The following is a 17,202-nucleotide window of genomic DNA, read 5'->3' as shown; positions in this document are numbered from 1 at the left end:
CCGAGAGTCAGTACTCTTAACTGGCCTGCTGTAATTCTTTCCATGTAGTCTGTGATAGGCAGCCTCTAAGGTGGTCTCCAGTGATTCCTACCTCTTGGTATTCGCACTCTTGTTCAGTCTCTTGCCTTTGAGTATAGGCTGGACCTAGTGACTTACTTCAAACTAATAGAATGTGGCAAATGTGATGGGATGTCACTGCCAAGATTTGGTGATGAGAAGACTGTGGCTGTCATCCTGGGTGCTTGCCCTCTCCAGCTCTCTCCCAAGCGCTTACGTGGTGAGAAGCAAACTGCCGTGTTGTGAGTAGTGCTATGGCGAGTCCCACATGACAGAGAGATGATGTTTAGGGCCCACAGCAAGGTGAGTGAGCTTGGCGGTGGATCCTTGCCAGTCTAGCCTTGAAATTACTACAGCCCTAGCCAACACCTTGATGGCAGCCTTGTGAGAGACCCTGAACCAGAGGCACCCAGCTCAGCCTCGCCTGGCTTCCTGATCCACGTAAACTGTGAGATAATAAGTGATGTTTTAAGCTGTTGTTTGAGGATGATTTTTTTAAATAAATTTATTTATAAATTTATTTTTTTATTTTTATTTTTGGCTGCGTTGGGTCTTCATTGCTGCGCGCAGGCTTTCTCTAGTTGCGGTGAGCGGGGGCTACTCCTCGTTGCTGTGCGCGGGCTTCTCATTTTGATGTCTTCTCTTGTTGCGGAGCACAAGCTTTAGGTGCGCAGGCTTCAGTAGTTGTGGCACGCGGGCTCAGTAGTTGTGGCTCGCGGGCTCTAAAGCGCAGGCTCAGTAGTTGTGGCATACTGACTTAGTTGCTCCGTGGCATGTGGGATCTTCCCGGACCAGGGCTTGAACCCATGTCCCCTGCATTGGCAGGCGGATTCTTAACCACTGCACCACCAGGGAAGTCCCCTGAGGATGATTTGTTATATAGAAATAGACAGCTATAGATTTTGGTACCCAAAGTGGGGTGGTTCTACAGCAGAAATCTAAAATGCAGGAGTGACTTTGGAACTGGGTAGTGGCCTCGGAGGAGAGTGTTAGTGAAAATCATAGTACCTTGGAAATGTTGTTTCTAAAATTTGGAACTTTGAGGAGATCACCATGAAGGCTCAGAGGAAAGGAAACTGGAGGAAAGGGGGATCCTTGTTATATAGTGGTAGAAATTTTAGCATCACTATGTTTGTAGTTGCGTGAAAAGCAGAAAAGGTGCCTAGTGAACTGGCAGATGTCCTTAAGTAAATTTCCAAGCAAAACATTGAAGGTGCCCCCTGCTTTCTTCTTACTGCTTCAAGTATAAGAAGAGAGAAATAAATTGAGGACAGGACTGTTAAACAAAAAAGGTCAGTTCAAGGGCACTGCCAGGAGAATCGTGGTCTAAAGATGAAGCTGAGGGTGTGGCTGTAAAACCTTTTGTTAAAACCTAAGAAAAACCTTAAGAGTCACACAGAAGACCTTTCAATCAAGGAACAGGACTTATAACTGTTTTAGCATGAGAGAAGGTAGAGAAGGGCTTATCTTGAAGATTTTTGTGGGTATAGCTTTTGTCTAATGCAGTGAATCTCAGTGAGATTCACAGGAGGCCCACTGCAGCTACAACTGAAAAGGAGAAGAGACAGTTCAAAATGAAAAGAAGCTGTTGAACCCCCAAAATTGTTCTGGCAGGAAATAGGCTGAGAAAATTACTCAGCTGCTAATACGTGCTACCTTTCTTGAAAAAAGAAGGATGATTCAAAGGCAAGAGCCACAGAGAATCCCTACCACAGCCTTGAGACCTAATCAAGGAACTCCGAACATTTGCCCAGTGAGATTTCAGAATCACTATGGACCAGTGACTCCTTTGTGTGTCCCCTGTCCTCCCAACACCCCTTTGGAGAAGTTACGCCATTTGGAGATTACAAGAGATTTCAGAGTAACAGAAACCAAAAAAGGGCAGGTGAGAAAGGTGCCCTGATACTATGCTATTTTAGGCCAGTCTCTGCAGAATGCATATCCATTGCTAAATCATCCCTTCTTTTGGCTTTTGTTTGCAGATCTTCTAGTTACTAGAGTATTTGTGAGAAAGCTGAAGCAATCAGGAGATTTCCCACCACCACATTTTACCCACCTTGTACCATCAGTGGCAGTGAACTTTCTCTCTCTCCCATTACTGTACACTAAGCAGTTGCCTTCCTTATAACGCCAACCCCTCAGTTGTGTACTAGGTCCCATCTCTGCTAGCCTGTTTAGGACCTGGACCCAGCAGTTCTCTCTCCTCTCTCTGGGATCATCAGGTTTTCTCTGTTTACTAGATTAGTTCCGCTAACATACCATTAAGCTGTTCTTCCATCCACTTGAAAATAATACTCTTAACCTCACTTTTCTGTCAGCTACTTTTCTTTTCTCTTAGAGCAAAACTCAGTAGAGTTGTCTCTATTTGCTCATACCAGTTCTTCTCCTCTCATTCCCTCTTAAACTCTCTCAATTAGGTTTTTATTGCCACTGAAATGGCTCTTGTCAATATTACCAGTAGCCTCCATGCTGCTAAGTCTAGTGGTTCGGTCTCAGTCCTCATGTTACCTGACCTGCCTGTAGAACATAATGTGGCTAATCATTCCCTCCTCTGTGATGCGCTTTCTTGGGTACTTGACTTCCAGGACATCACACTCTCCTGGTTTTCTTCTTATCTTATTGGTGATTTCTTCTCAGTTTTAAAGTTGTAATACTTTGGGTCAAGTCTTTGGATCTCTTCCCTTGATTCTTTTACTTAGTGATTTCATCCAGTCTCGTGGATTTAATTCTCAGTTAACCAGGACAAATAGCCAAAACTGTTTGTCAGCTGGGCCCAGTGGGCTCTCTAATCTTTTTATCTTGGTTAACTATTTTTTTTTTCAGGTTCATAATTTATTGTACAAATCGAGTATCACGTGATGAGTTGATGTTAGCTTCTTCAGGCCTGGGAACTTAATAGATGAGATACAGTTTAGAATCCGTTTATGTTGCTTTCACAGCTGGAGTTTTTTTAGACCTTAACTTGAAATATGAGACTATCAAAGCAATACCTCCGTATGTGGCCAGTACACAATTCATTCTCCCTGTTAAAGTGTTAAGAGTCGAAATATTTTTTGATACCAGTGAAATGTAATTGGGCATCAGTTTCTGGACCTGACATGATTTCAGTCTGTATCCTTCAGTGGAGGATTGTTTAACTCTTATGACTAATTTAAGAAATAAGAAATGATAGTGAAGGACTTCCCTGGTGACTCAGTGGTTAAGAATCCACCTGCCAATGCAGGGGACGTGGGTTCGATCCCTGGTCTGGGAAGAGCCCACATGGCGTGGAGCAATTAAGCCTGTGTGCCACAACTACTGAGCCTGCACTCTAGGGCGCACGAGCCACAAGTACTGAGCCTGTGTGCCACAACTACTGAAGCCCGTGCACCCTAGAGCCCGTGCACCACAACGACTGAGCCTACATGCCACAACTGCTGAAGCTCGCATGCTCTAGGGCCGACGTGCCGCAACAAGAGAAGCCACCGCAGCAAGAAGCCCGCGCACCACGACGAAGAGTAACCCCTGCTCGCCGCAACTAGAAAAAGCCCTCGCACAGCAATGAAGACCCAACGCAGCCAAAAAAATAAATAAAATTTTTAAATAAATAAAGAATTTAAAAAGTCTGCACCAAATCTGTAAAAAAAAAAAAAAAGGAAAGGAAAGAAATTATAGTGAAAAACAACTTTATTAGAAGTAAGAAAAAATGCATTCACGCAACTAACTACATATCTCTCCTATAGTGACTACAAGTCACATTTGAATACTATTCATGGTTTTTTTAAAAATCTTTTTTGCTGCACTTCATGTTTTCCTATCCTTTTTGTATCCTCTTTCTTTCTTCCTATTCTCCGAGACTCACGCTTGTGGTTGAGAGGGTAAACGTTCTCTTCCTAGTTCTGTATTTATTCCTGCAAGTTCATTTCCTAGCCGTATGAGGAATTGTCTTATTAATTTGCGATCTTGTAATTGAACCTCTTCCTGTAAAATGAAAGCATTTGTTGTACTAATATCAATCATATTGAAGAAAATAGACATAGGCTATCTTCCAGACATTCTTTTGCAAGTACAGATTTTAACTCTCTTATCATTGTGTCTAAACCTTCTTTAGCCTTGTTAATAGTACAAGATCTTTTGGGGTATTTTTTTAAGAGGGGTTTTTGAATCTATTAATAGTTGAGACTGCATTGAGCTGAGAAGAACATTAACGGTTCTTCTAAGGACAGAAAGAATCGTTTACTCTTTTTGAAATCTAAATAATGTGCTCTTGATGTCTCTTCCTTTTCCATCTGTGAAAATACATTCAAATTCAACCCTATTCTTCCTAATAGCGCAAACTAAAGCAAGTTTTTTGCTGAGTAGTACTCAAGCCAATCCCAAACTCGTTCTAAAATTGTCACAAGTTATATTTATGCTGTGAGTTTTAGGTTCTGTGTCAGTGTTTGTACTGTTTTTGACCCTTTGTTCTGCTCCTGCTCCTTTTGTAGATCTCTGCCTGTGTAGATGTGAATCTTCCAAATATATGATGTTTCACTGACATGTACTGTCCCAATTTTTATTCCCTATTTTCCTAGTTTGGGAAGCGTATACCTCAAAAAGCAGCTTCCTTTGAATGTAATTTAATTGCTTATGTCATTCATTAACCTGGAACATACCCGTCTTGTAAATTCTGATTTCAGATTCCAAATATGTCTCTTATAGGGTCTAGCTAATTATTGCTTCTGGTTCTTTTTCCTTCACTTACATCGTCTAAACACAATATTTAAAGATTTTTTTAGAAATCCTTTGACAATACATAATTATGTTCAAAAGATGATCTTCTTTTCATTTCTGTACCATCTGTTTCCTTCCAGTTACCTTTATATATGTATCTACCTTCAGCACTTGGCCATGTATGAACTGTATCAAGTAAATTTTGTCACATTCTAAGAAAAGAAAGAATACTGTTACATGTCCTTTTAGTGAAACAGGATGATCCCAGTTCTCACTGCAAAATACTGCATGAGGACATTCTTTCTGTTGAACTGGATGAGACTACCATAGTTCCTTTTTGTTATTAGAAATATATTGTTTACTTATTGATTCTTGACTGTGGTCAAGCTTATATCCTAGATTAGAATGTAATCATCTAAAGAGTTGTAGTCTCAAGATTTCACTTCTATATATCAGACTTCACCATCATCATTAGAGTTGAGTGCTGCTATCTGTATTTGCATTCATCTTCGGATTCATCTAATAATTGTGAAACATTTTCCTCTGTTAGTTTTTCTTTGTCATTTTGGGTGGGAAGTGAAAAACTGTATTCAATGAAAACTGAGCAAACGGTAAAAAAACAGCATCTCTAATCTTCTTTAATGCCTTCTTGAAAGATGATACAATACTTTGCGCAATGCAATAAGAAAACTGAAGGATGATGTGTTAGTGGTGATTTATTTCACTATTGTATCATTCTTCTAAGTGAGTATGCCATTGGTCTGTCATTTTATTACTTTGGTCATTTTTTAAAACATTGTTGGGAATAATTAATGAGTAAAGCTTATTGAAAAATCAGAATGTTTCAAGATATAGGGAAAATAAGATCCCTAAAATCTCATAATGCACCTTAGATTTATAAAAGGGTTCAGGGAACCCATATGTTAATTGCAAGATAGAATGTGTTTGTTATTATTTTTATACCTTTTTTAAAAAAATTTTATTTATTTATTTATTTATTTATGGCTGTGTTGGGTCTTCGTTTCTGTGCGAGGGCATTCTCTAGTTGTGGCAAGCGGGGGCCACTCTTCATCGCGGTGCGCGGGCCTCTCACTGTCACGGCCTCTCTTGTTGCGGAACACAGGCTCCAGACGCGCAGGCTCAGTAGTTGTGGCTCACGGGCCTAGTTGCTCCGTGGCATGTGGGATCTTCCCAGACCAGGGCTCGAACCCGTGTCCCCTGCTTTGGCAGGCAGATTCTCAACCACTGCGCCACCAGGGAAGCCCTGTTATTATTTTTAAAGTAACATTTTCTTTGGGTTTTGGGGGGTGGGACAGGGATGGGAAATACCTCTGAGAAAGAATAAGTCATAAAATATAAATCCTTAAATATAGAACTGTTCAAAAAAGAAGAGTTGGGCCCAGTGGACTCTGATGGTATAGCGGGGGTTAAGTGCTGTCTGTATGCTGATGATTCTCAAATGTATACCTACAGGCCAGATCCCTCCCAGGAAGTTTACGTCCAATTGTCTACTTGACATTTCCATACCTAACAGTTACCTCAAGCTTAACCTGTCCAGGCTGAACTCCTGGTCTCCACTTGCCTTCTTCCCGTCTCAATCCTGTGGGAACACCTACAGTTTTCCCCTTCTCAGATGACATCTTTCTGTTGCTTGGGCCAGAAAAAAACTTGGAGTCATCCTGGACTCTTCTTTCTCGCTCACGCCAGTCTTATTAATCAGCAAATCCTTTAGGCTCTGCCTTTCAAAAATCACCTAAATCCAATCCCTTTTTACTAGCTCTGCTACTGCTCCCCTCGCTCAGTACCCCATCCTTTCTCACCTGTATTATTGCAATTGTCTCCTACCTGGTCTCCCTGCTTCCACCATTGACTCCAAATAATTTATTCTGAACACAGCATCTGACTTAGACCTGTAAAAATATAAATCTGATCATGCTCAAAAAACCACTCATGTGTTTCACTGGGAGGAAAAGCCAGAGTCCCTGCAAGCCTCTGGTTGAGCTGGCTCCTGGGTACCTCTTTGACTTCTGTCTCCTCCTGTTTGTCCTCAGTCTCATCCAGCCACACTGGCCTTCTTGCCGTTCCTCAAGCTTGCCAGGCACTTTGCAGTACTTATTTCCTCTGCTTGTCATGCCCTTCTCCAGATACCCTCATGTGTACTGCTTCAACTCCTTCACATTTCTGCTGAAATGTTACCTTTTCATTTAGCTCTTTTTTTAGTTATTTTATTTTAAGTTCTCCATAGCCCTTACCATCTTCTAGTATACTGTAAAAACATCTTTTTTTTTACTACTTTCCTCACCTGTAGAGATTTTTGTCAGGTTTGTTTATTGCTGTATCCCTAGTGTCTAGAACAGTGAATCATGCTCAATAAATATTTGTCAAATGGGTGCTAAATTCCAGAGGTCTTCTACTGGTTACTTTTTCATTAACAGGGGAATACTTAGTAACTATAGAAATTTACAGTGCAGAACTCTTCTTTGTATTTGTCATCGTCATTTTCTCTCCTTTACTAGGACCACTTGTCCCTGTGTGTGTGATGGTTTTACTGTAGAGGCAGTAGTGCTTCATGGTGCAGGCTTTGGAACCAAATTGACGAGGTTTCAAACCTGGCTCTCTGGCATTCTGTCTTAATGACACTGGGCATATTAATGTGCTTTCTCATCTATAAAATTAGAACAACAGCAACAAAAATAGTAGCTATCTCAGAAGGTTGCTTTGAGCCTGTAAAAGCTCTCAGAACAGTTCTTGGTACATAGTAAATGTTCAATTTATGTTAGTTATCATGATTGTTTCCTGGCTAGACCCATCCCAGTGTTCTGAGTCAGTGACCCTCCCCAGTGGCAGTACTGAGAACTCTCTGATTACCACCTATTTTCTTCCCCCTTTAAAAATAGTACGGGCATGTCAGGTCCTTCTTTCTCCTTTTTACCTCCGTCTTTCTCTTTTACTATTTAAACTTTAGTTATTTCCACTGTCAGCAGTCTTTTTAGATTTCTCCCTCCTCTCCTTTCAGCAAGTATTTATTAAGCACTTAACTTTCCCTTCCGGATTCTGTTCTAAATCTTGCTATGTTTCCTTTTCCTTGTCTCGCATCTTTTTATCCCATTTACAAAATAAACAAATTACCTTCCTTATGATTGATTGACTAGAATTACATTTGTATCAGGGAAAATGGAAATGTTGCAGATGTGGAAGTGAAATTTGTATTTTTTAAAGTTGCACACCCCACCCCCCCAAAAATTGCACCAGTCACTAAAATGCTTGAAAGTACTCCTACTCCTTCCTCTACGTCTCCACAGACGTCTCCACTTTCTTAGCGGATTAAATTTGTCTTCTACTTCTAACCAATATGCAAGATGATTTGGAAAAAAACACATCATTTCTTATTTAATTGCATTGGCATTATTTGTAATTTGCTGCTATTGTAACTATCTTGTCCTCTGTTTATTTTTATTTCAGATGTATGGTAGTTCAGGTCCATTACTGGTTCCGCACTCCTGCGTTCTCCCCGCACTCCACCCCAACTCCCTGATTACATTCCTGGGCTCTTGTGGTCTGGTGTGGAAACCCAGTCACCATTTATAAATATGTACATTTATGTGTCTCTGTGTGTGTGTGTATATTTCTTTTAATGGGGAAATGTGATCAATTCCAAACAACTCTGAAATAAAAATGAATTTTTAGAATATGACCCATTTTGTAAATTTTAGATTGTATATTGGCTGTAATATTCTTTTCAGAGCAGACAAGATGGACCCATTTAGGCATCCATTTTTTTTTTTTTTTTTTTTTAATTTATTTATTTTTGGCTGTGTTCGGTCTTCGTTTCTGTGCGAGGGCTTTCTCTAGTTGCGGCAAGCGGGGGCTACTCTTCATCGCGGTGCGCGGGCCTCTCACTATCGCGGCCTCTCTTGTTGCGGAGCACAGGCTCCAGACACGCAGGCTCAGTAGTTGTGGCTCACGGGCCCAGTTGCTCCGTGGAATGTGGGATCTTCCCAGACCAGGGCTCGAACCCGTGTCCCCTGCATTGGCAGGCAGATTCTCAACCACTGCGCCACCAGGGAAGCCCTAGGCATCCATTTAAAGAGGTTTTATTTTGAGACTCTAAGGGGCTTTTATTTGTAAGATATGCTGTGGTATTACCTAATTCATGTTACAAGGAGAACAGTATTCTTTTTGCTGCCTTTTCTTGGTATAATCTTTTTCTGGGCACATTTCATCAACAAATTTAAGACAATTGAAATGCTTATTAAAAGTGTCCCCCACTCTGTATCTATAAACTCTGGGTTCTTCTTATTCGTTTTTCTATTATATATTTACCCTATTCATTCATCCATGCTAATTGGCAGCAACTGTTTTGGGAAAGTACTATAAGGCATAATGAAAACTGCTAGATTTCTACTTTTATATTTTGGTAATTTGCATTTTTTCAGTAACTTTTATTTTCCTTTGAACCCTTAAGATTTACCTCTTTTCACCAAGAAGTAAACTAATTTAAATAATTTAAATTAATTAATTAAATAAATAAATTTTAAAAATTTATGTCCAAGTTGGGCAATAAATCCTTTTATTTTTATTATTTCACCAGACAAAATATATTAGGCAGATTTCTTAATTTGATAATGAAAAATTCTATTTTGTTTTGCCAATAAAATGTAAAATTTTAAATGTCAAGGCATAAACTCCCCCGGGGATAAGAAGGGGCTAGGAGAGTAGGCAAGTTGAAAAGGGGTGTTTGGGGCTTGGCCAGATTCTTAAAAGGGTGGTCTGCCTCTTTATGGTGTTGGCTGCAAAACAGACACACATACTTGGAGCATTTGTTATTTGCAGTTGGTGGTGCATAGTTTGGGGACTAGGTGAGGGATATGTTACTTTCGTAAGCACAGAATCAAGTTCTGACCACTCATTATTTGAGTAAATAAACTCATTATTTATTGAGTTTCTACTATGTGTAGATATCTTGTAGTTTGCCTTTCAGTGTGTTACCTGGATTTTTGCTTAAACTAAAGCTAGCCAGTGGCCCCATTCTCATTCTTTAACAGAAAAAAAAAAAGAAAAGGGGGTAAGATGTGTGTATATTTTAGGTTTAATAAATAAGTTAAACTTTCCTTTTGAATACCTTGCCAAAGGACTTCAGTGCTTGTGGTCTTAGTTCGCTAGGACGGCTGTAACAAATTTCCACAGACCGGTGGCTTAAACAATAGAAATTTCTCTCACAGTTCTGGAGGCCTGGGAAGTCCCAGATCAAGGTGCCTGCAAGGTAGGTTTCGTTCTGAGACCTCTTCTCTTGGCTTGTAGGCTGCTGCCATCTCACCGTGTGCGCACTTGACCTCCTTGTCATGCATGCGTTGGGGCGAGCAAGAGCAGGAAAGTGGATGCGAGTGTCAGCCGGCTCTCTGCTGGCTCTTCTTGTAAGGACACTACTCCTATCAGAGTGGGGACCCTGAGGCCCTGTCTTCTAACACAGCCACACTCGGGGCTAGGACTTCACCACGTGAATTTTGCAGGGGAGGGACCCACAAACATAAAGACCATAACATTTGTCTTTTTAATTCATCCCAAATTTGAGTATTTACTGTGCACTAACCACCTTTCTAGTCCTGCCCCTCTCCAGCTTTGTAAACTCAAAGCAGTGACTCAGCCTCACTAGGCCACAGTTTATCAGAAAAACAAAGGTGTTAAACCTGTCAGTAGCCATGATTCATTCTAACTCCATGGATACTAGTTCCATTTTCATTTCCCTCTTATTTTCCTCTTTCCCTGGTACACTTAGGATTTTGTGTCAGGTTTCCTCTCTGTTCTTACTCTTCTTTTTCTCTCCTTTTGTTTCTTTGTATTTCTTATGCTCACATTCTGCCCTCTGTCTCCATCCTCCCCTTCCCTGAATTGGACATATTTTCTAAGAACTTATAAGTTTACTATATTTAATAACTCTTTAAGGATTTAGCAAGTAGATGGAATGTCATATTTCTTTCTGTTAAACATATTGCAAACCTCTACACTAGATTGACTCTAAATTAAATTGCTTTTTAGTCACTTCAGAACATATTTGGGTTGTTTTCCTATAGTTTGCTCGCAGCATTTTTCTTAGAATTTAGCCCGAGGGAGGCTAGGGATATTGTTTTTCATGTATGCTTTTAGTAAAGCATCTACTTCCTTGTGGGGGATCAGTTAGTACGAATTGACCATGATGACAGTGATGGACTTTTCAGTCTTGAGGGAAGGAGAGACCTGTGCTATCCCTTCCAGTCTCTCCCTTTTGATCTGTGACAAAAGGAAGTAGTTGTTCTACAGTCTCAGTGGCTTTTCTCCTTTTGTGAGTATTAGCAACAAACTATGAAGTCAGCTTCACAGGATGCAAAAAAATGTGGGTAACATGGGTGCAAGACTGCGTTGCTGCTGACATTCCCATGACTGATGGAGAAAGTTTGCCAGAAACATTGTCACCTGGACTATTATAAGAACTAGATCATGAGTGGAGAGAGGTCTTACCCTAGTTGTAATATAAATCCTTAGTCTGATGGGCAGTCTGAAGAAACAAATCATTCCGAAACAAATTCTGCACATTTTAAAGCTGTTTCTTCTAGAATTAAAAAAATCTGTTAACTACAACACGGTGGTAGGTATTGTGATAATAATGGTGATTATAATTATAAGGATACTGATCAACAGCTACTGATTTTTGAATGCCTCCCTCCTACTTGCCAGGCTTTCGACTAAACATTTTACAGTCATTAACACATTGAATCCTAACAGCAACCCTGTGTTAAGTGGTCACAGACAGGCCACTCTGGTTTTTCCTGTGAACTCTTTAAAGTCGGAGGTGAATTCTCTGTGTCCCAGCACTTAGCTCAGGGCTGAATGTATATCAGATACTCGGTGGTAGTTGTTGAACTGACTTGGACTCTGGCATACCATCTTGCTTAGAATTGTCGGTCTCTGCCTGCCCTTGCCCTGCCCTGCCCAGCCATGGCCACAGAAAGCTTGCAAGTTCAGGTCTCTACTCTAAGTTAGAGAGTTTAGCCTGACCTTATATTAAGGAGCTACTTTCCCACTACTCAGCACAGGCTTTAAATAATCTGATGCCTCATTACCCATGTGCCAGGGGTTAAACATGACCCTTATCAGATTGGCTTGCCTCCTCGCCTGGTCTTTTTGTTCTGGTACATGATGATGCTCTAATTTTTCTTGGGGCCTGAGCCCAACACTGCACCCCAGTTCAGTTTACAAAGGACTCCCCTAACCAGTGCTTTTTTAAACTTATTGGATCCTGATTCCCTTTTTCTTGCTTTGAGTTTGATGGTATTCCTTCTCATGTGACTAGGAAAAGTGAGATTTGGCCCATCCTTTCTCACTGCACCCCTTGAATGAGAACAGCTCTGATTAGGCTAGTTTGATAGAGCCAGAAGGCTTAATCGTTTGGATCTTGACCTCTTTCTGTAGGATATCAGTCTTTTCCCCATTTTTACTGCTTTATTTCCATTAAATAATTCCTTGCCCCCAGGACTCAGCATTTCCTTGTATTTCCATTGTTGCCTATTGATGTTACCCTCACTCTGAAGCCCTCTTAACTGTTGTTCAGAACTCCTTTCCTTCTGCCCTGGGCCTTCACAGCTTCCAACTGTTTTGTCTTCCTTTCTCTTACCTTCACATCTCTTTTGTCCCCCTCTCCTCCACCCATACAACACACATTACTTAGGGAAACCCAGTTATATTTCAGAGCGTGGGTCTTGAAATATGTTTATGCACCGCCAAAGTTCAGTTTCCCTTCATCTTATCTCCGCAGGCAATTAGCACAAATGAAAATAGTGACCTTTTAGAATAGCTTTCAAGGGAGGGAGCAACATACCAACTCCCCCAGGATGCTGCTGAGTGGGAGCCAAGTGGCGTGAAGAAGTAAGAGCACCAGGAGTAAACCTTTTAAACGCACAGTTTCAAACTCTGGGACTAAATGGAAGCAAGAGAAGCAAGTGGAGAGGCGAAGTGGTGCCGACTGTAATGTGGAATAAGATCTGTTTAAAAGGTAATAAAGGCAATCCAGAATACATGGAGAGCCCCAGTGAGTTGTTTTCTTGTTCACATTCTCTATGGCCATGTCCCTCGTTGCATTGGTAGGTAGACCAAGTCATGTTTCTTTACACATCTCTGAGTAAGAGGTCAAAAGAGTATAGTTCATTAAACTCTTGTTGCCTCCAAACAAATCCTGAAAGTTCAAATAACTGGAAGTCAGTACCTAAAAACAAAACATACCCTACTATTTTTTTTTTTTCATTTATTTATTTATTTATTTTAGGCTGTGTTGGGTCTTCGTTTCTGTGCGAGGGCTTTCTCTAGTTGTGGCAAGCAGGGGCTACTCTTCATTGCAGTGCGCGGGCCTTTCACTGTCGCGGCCTCTCTTGTTGCGGGGCACAAGCTCCAGACGCGCAGGCTCAGTAGTTGTGGCTCACGGGCCTAGTTGCTCCGCGGCATGTGGGATCTTCCCAGACCAGGGCTCAAACCCGTGTCCCCTGCACTGGCAGGCGGATTCTCAACCACTGCGCCACCAGGGAAGCCCCACCCTACTATTTTGAGAGGAAATTGAGACCTGCTTTTATCAGCCATTTATCCAGAAAAGTGTATGTTCTGTATAAATCCAGCCAAGTCTCCTGCACTGTCTGCATATTCTCTGTAATGCAGTGGATGTTCATAATGTGATCCAGATATTTTCAGTACAGTTCTGTGTTATTTCATTGATTCTCACATATGACAGTTCTCAGCCAGAAACTCCTGTTGTCTTTTTATTCAACTTTACTGTTTCTCTTAAGACACAGAAGTTGTTGAAAAGCCCTCTTCTGTTATCCTTATCCTTTTGCATAGAGGTTACTATTTTGAACCTTTTGAAGGGACCTTGCCACAAAAGTCCATATTTACATTCTGTATGTTTAGAGCCATGATCTCAGGCAGAAATTAGAAGGCGGTATAAAGCAGAATCTCAGGGCTGGGGTGAGAGAGACTATACAGTTCAAAAAAGAACATTTAAACCTCTAAGTTGTAAAGAACATTTCATGAAAGTAAGGCTGTATGCACTCTTCTGGGCTGATAGAGGAGGATTCAGAAGATAATGGTGAATAAATATGGTAGTACAGGAGTTTTTAAAGTGAGTAAGAAACACTTGTGTAGAATCTCTTAATTTTCCCAGAGTGACTAAAAGAATTTCCACTTTGGTAAGTCTGCAGTACAGTGTGTCAGTATAGCTGGTTTACACCAAAAGATGTGGGATGACTTGAGGAGAATTCAGGCATGACCAAAAAGGGGCAATAGATTCTTGACCCCAAATTTTCCCTTGAGGATTTGAAGCCAGATTGGCTTAAACAACTGTTTAATAGAAAACAAAACACACACACACACACACACACACACGCACACACACACACACACACACACACACCCAAATATCTCTCTTACTGCTTTAGCCCCTTAGTAAGACAGTTGGAATGTTGGAGCTGGAATGTTTCTTGTCAGTTGGTCCCTGACTTGAAAGAATTACAGTGGGGCTAGTATTTGGGTCTCTGGCCTAGCCCTTAGAAGAGAAGGAGTTTGGGGTTTTTGTAAAGGAGTTGAGGGTTAGAAATGAAAGTAAAGGCCGTTTAATCAAAGGGAAACATCAGAGAGGTAGGATTAGGAAGTGAGCTTGGGGAAAATACCTAAATTAGAAATATTAGTTGTTCACCAAGGAAGAATAGGAGTGTTTGAATGGAACAGCTTTTTAAAGAAGGCATTATCACAAAACCGTGTTAATTTTTCTGGGCTTTTGGTTCTTAATCTTTATTTTTGGTTTTGAACTTCTGAGAATCAAATGAAAGCTATGGACCAAGTCCCCAGAACAATGTACATTTTTATAACATTTTGCATACAGTTTTTAGAGGATCATGGGCTCTGTGAAGCCCAACCATATTAAGAATACATTAACTCTTCTGTCAGCTGCTACCGCCCAGACTTAGCCAAAATATAGTGAACTTGGTGCCACAGGAAGTATTTGGAGGCTGTAAGATGATTAACGTTGCTGGCACGTGGATGAAGAATGGATTAAATTCAGCGTAAAAATGTATGTGTGCATTAGACCTGTACTCTTGTGCCAGACAATAATAGAATCTGGATTTTAAAGAATTTAATTTCTTTTCATGTCTATTTAGTAGTTTTTTTTTTAAAAAAATGAAGGTAATTGATTACAGCTGAAATATGAGATATATATATTATTTAATGTGCTGGACATAAGATCCTGGAAAATCAGCTGCAGTCAGGCTTTGTCATTCACTGTGACACTGAATAAGGCATTTATCCTGTTGTATAAAAGAATACATCATAAAGAGTTACTGCTAGCAAACTAAATTGTAGGATACCGAAAAGCCACACATGCAGGATTGCTCCAAGTCACGTAATGTGAAATTGAATATTTCTGTATATGGCAGCTTATAGTTAAGGTGGAAAGAGCAGGCTGGATCAAGGTGATAGATTTAGAGTGAGGTCCTATATGTGTAGGAAAACCAGAGCCATAGTGGGCTTACTCACTGGGGCTGAATAAGAACTGAAAAGTCAGGTGGTATAGAAGATCCATGTGCCGAAGTCTAGAATCAAGGATACTAGCTGAGGCAGGTGAATTTTCATGCTGAGGCAAATGGCCCAGGCAGTATTTTGGAGATTCAACTCTTGAGTAAGGTACCTGAGCACTAGGGATTCAAGGCCTCTTTAGTAAACAGGTTTTGGACATAATTTACTTTTTTTTTATTCAGCAAATACGTTGTGCACACCTACTGTGGGCCAAGCACTCTGTCAGTGCTGGGAATACGCAGCAGCCTTGATTTGGATGCTCAATCAGTCTAACGATTGCCTCATCAAAGAACTACTTTTATATGTTTTTGGTGAAAGTAGGAATGAGTTCCTATACTCATTAGTCTAAAGCTTGGCAGAGTGTGGAGTGAGACATTCTGGCTGGAATGAAAGGAAGGAGACAGCAAATAAAACAGTTATTCCTTCCTGCCCTCACAAATATTTTAGAACTTAGGGATCGATTTTCCTAGATTCTTTTGATTTGGGTAGTAAATAATATCATACTTCTGGATATTATTTTTTGGGAGTCTTATGGATGCTATCTTAGTTTTTTGTTTTTTAAAATTTATTTATTTATTTATTTATTTTTGGCTGTGTTGCGTCTTCGTTGCTGTGCGCGGGCTTTCTCTAGTTGTGGCCAGCCGGCACTACTCTTCATTGCGGTGCGTGAGCTTCCCATCGCGGTGGCTTCTCTTGTTGCAGAGCACGGGCTCTAGGCACGTGGGCTTCAGTAGTTGTGGCATGCGGGCTCAGTAGCTGTGGCTCGTGGGCTCTAGAGCACAGGCTCAATAGTTATGGCGCATGGGCTTAGTTGCTCCGCGACACGTGGGATCTTCCCAGATCAGGGCTTGAACCCGTGTTCCCTCCACTGGCAGGCGGATTCTTAACCACTGCACCACCACGTTCCCGCTACCTTAGTTTTAAAAGGTGATTTCAAAGTATCTGTGATAGATCCTTTCCCGTTGTTGTCTTAAGTGGGAAGTAATGAGTACTGTAGTATTAACCCAGACTTTCTAGAAAGATTCTACATATTGATCCTTAATTGATTTGAACAGATCTTCTGTCTTCTTCCTTCTTCCTTCCTTCCCTTCAGTTTTTTTTTTTAAATACATGCAGTCAGTGGAAGTATTTTTATTTTATTTTGTTTTTTCTAAATTGGTTTTCCTTTTTAAAATTTTTTTAATTTTATTTATTTATTTATTTATTTTTAAAATTTTTTTATAAACTTATTTATTTTATTTATTTTTGGCTGCATTGGGTCTTCATTGCTACGCGCGGGCTTTCTCTAGTTGTGGCAAGCGGGGGCTACTCTTCGTTGCGGTGTGTAGACTTCTCATTGCGGTGGCTTCTCTTGTTGCAGAGCACAGGCTCTAGGCGCACGGGCTTCAGTAGTTGTGGCACACAGGCTCAGTAGTTGTGGCTCGTGGGCTCTAGAGCACAGGCTCAGTAATTGTGGTGCACAGGCTTAGTTGCTCCATGGCACGTGGGATCTTCCCAGACCAGGGCTCGAACCCGTGTCCCCTGCATCGGCAGGCAGATTCTTAACCACTGCGCCACCAGGGAAGCCCTTTATTTATTTTTTATACAGCAGGTTCCCCTTCAGTTTTAATAGTTTGTATAAGTAATATAAAAAATAGTTTTTAAAAAAGTGGTGTGATATACAGTGTTAGATATTACATTAGTAAAATAATCATATCTAAAAGTGTGTTTTTTATTTGATATTCATATTTTGTTTTGGCTAAGGTGACTGAAGGGAACTTACTCTGGAGGTAATAAAGAACAAAAAATTTTAACTTGGAAACTAATGATCAAATGGAAGGTGTGAATCCTTATTACTTTTCTTCACAAAATAATTTTCAAAGA

The 17,202-nt window shown here is 40.6% G+C and overlaps 1 protein-coding gene and 1 pseudogene across 19 annotated transcripts in view; one reads left to right on the top strand and one right to left on the bottom strand.

Moving 5' to 3' along the window:
- RBFOX2 (RNA binding fox-1 homolog 2) overlaps nucleotides 1-17,202 on the top strand; it is a 266,331-nt gene that overhangs the window by 126,804 nt on the left and 122,325 nt on the right. The window lies entirely within an intron of this gene.
- LOC132372701 (ATP synthase membrane subunit K, mitochondrial-like) lies at nucleotides 2,980-3,157 on the bottom strand (annotated as a pseudogene).

The sequence above is a fragment of the Balaenoptera ricei genome, chromosome 10 (assembly GCF_028023285.1).
Source record: "Balaenoptera ricei isolate mBalRic1 chromosome 10, mBalRic1.hap2, whole genome shotgun sequence".
NCBI lineage: Eukaryota > Metazoa > Chordata > Mammalia > Artiodactyla > Balaenopteridae > Balaenoptera > Balaenoptera ricei.
The sequence above is the reverse complement of the archived record's forward strand: the minus strand, read 5'-3'. Positions and strand labels throughout refer to the sequence as shown.